Below are 2,500 nucleotides of genomic sequence, written 5' to 3'. Positions count from 1 at the left end.
CGTACTTCACCCCACACACACGAGGGTTGATTAATTCTTGTGCCTGAGGTAATAATCACACTCGTATCGCGCTCACTCTTAATGAATTTCTGAGATGAGCTTCTGGAAGTCTTTTGTGTTCCGCCGACAAACATCGTAACAGAGACTGTTCCCACGAACCAAAAGTAAAGGAAAGTGCGGATTGATCCTTGTCAATTAGTCCACATTGTCTGGGTCCGTAATTTACAGTAAGTTCAGAATAAGCATCACTGGCAGTCGAATATTGTATAATAAAATCTATACTAAAGGTACAATATTACAACATGCAAGTGGCTGGTTGGTTGGGCGTTCTGGTGTGGCCTTCCTTTCCTATCAAACATCTATCGTCATGATCTCTTCTCCTTCATCTCTTTGTATGCTAATCCCTAGTAACACATCTAATGTTTGGCAATTATATGTCCTAATTATGTTGAAAGTGCAATAAAATTCCAACTGAAACATGCATCTTCCCCATTGTAGAGCTCAGCTCGCGTCACACCTCAAACCAGGTAAGATTCACCTTTGCCATTTTACTTATTTTAGTAAATATTCATCGCACTGTTAAATAGAAGAAGGGCCTTTCGCAGTACGAATCAAACATTTGGTCCAATGGTTAAAGAAATAAAAGAAGGAAGGAAGGAAGGGACAAAGGTATTCGGAGACAATGCACCATCACAAACACAGTTTCTAGTGAAGACGTGCTGGTTTTCACGTTTGTCTTTCCAACTGTAGAGAAGTGCAGTAAGTCTACACATCGTCCTTTTTCTGTTCTATTCTCTTGACATAGCTTCGTCAGTTTTTATACCCCCCCCCCCCCTAAAATTGACACAATTCAAATATTTTAGAAGACAGGCTTCGACCCTGCTCTGTCGGGGTCAACCCGGGCTGAGAGGGATATAACCAAAGATAGTACATAACAAGATGGGCCACTTCTCTCTTTGAGCCAATTAAAAAAGTGTCCTCAAAATTTGGTGGCGCCCTCTTCACAAAAGCGCACTCTTTGCGAACAGAGTTACCCTACTTGAGTTATAAAAAATCAAAGTGAAACTAGCAAGTTTTGGGATAAATTTCGGAAGAACGCTTTTTTTAAATGGTTACCCTGACAAAAAACCTCTTCCGGAGGAAAGGGTGGTGGTTTTCTTCGTTTAATTTGACTTTAGAATGAAAGGCAAGAGGTCATTAAAATTTTTAAAAACCTAAAACTCCGCACTGAACGTACCCGAACTGCTGATGAACAGCAGTCGATCTGCGCACGCAAGGAGGTGCTATTCCTATTCTTCTTCTGGAAAAACGAAAGAGAGCTTCAAAACAGACTGCAGCGCCATCTGAAGCAAAGAGCATACTTCCTGCGGACACTTTTTTGGCTGAGTGGCCCATCTTGTTATTTACTATCATTGATATAACATCCCAGCAGAAAGGCCGGGACACTCGATATTAATTCTCCCCTTGGGAATCGAACTCGGGTTTCCTGTGTGCAATAGCGAGGTGCCAAGCCGCTACACCGCTGACACCGGTTTCCTTTTCTGGCTTTTGATAGGCTGCTTGAATATCTCTTAACTTACTTAAGTATCTTACGATTCTTTTGTCGCCCTCGATTTATTCCCCACTTCACATTTGTAGTTGTTCTTTTATAGTTTGCTTTGTTTTGTTTCTTTAAGCAAAATGCCCAAATTGACCTAGAATATATCGCTTTGATGGTGAAGTTTTTTCACAACATCTCCCCCCCTCAAAAAAAAATATATCTATTTCACGCAAAGAGTAAATATTATAGCATGAATGAGGTTGAAGAATGGCGAAATTCTCCGCCACTGAATGCCAACGTTCCCTGGATTGGTCAAAGTGTATCCAACTGCGGCATAGAGGTTAACGCTAGTACAGTGTTCTACGATCTCCGATCCTTCACAAGACGATTTAGTAGGGACGGCTCTCAGGATAACCGGGCTGGCAATGTTCTTCTCTCTCTCTTGATTCCCAGTTGTGCCCCTTTATAATATATTTCATAGCGATGAATTGTCTGCCAAAAATACCCCACAAGACATCTGGTTGCGGCTCATAGACCGATTCTTTTTGTTCTTGTTATTCCCCAAAGGAAGCTGTTGTTCTGTGTATCGTACCTCAAACTATTTTTAAATAACTTTCTCCAAAGGATTCGTTACATCTTAAATCGATTAGGAATGCGGGTATAAATATTTCTATTTCTCCATGGGGGTTTACCGTTTAAAAAGCTTGTTCTACATGTTAAAAAAGAAATATGTTCGGTCGACTGGATACAGATACCAACTTGTAATTTGTTAGCCAGAGGAACACTTTTCCCATTTATCTGTCCGACTTCCAAACGCTCCTTTCCCATAGGCTAGAAGTCCGCCGCTATACGCATAGATAAAAGAAGAGTATGCACACATTAACACACACACATTAACACACATACACATACACACACACACATACACACACACACACACACACACACACACACACATAT

Source organism: Aplysia californica, unplaced genomic scaffold, assembly GCF_000002075.1.
Source record: "Aplysia californica isolate F4 #8 unplaced genomic scaffold, AplCal3.0 scaffold00107, whole genome shotgun sequence".
NCBI classification, from domain to species: domain Eukaryota; kingdom Metazoa; phylum Mollusca; class Gastropoda; order Aplysiida; family Aplysiidae; genus Aplysia; species Aplysia californica.
Note: the sequence above shows the minus strand (reverse complement) of the source record.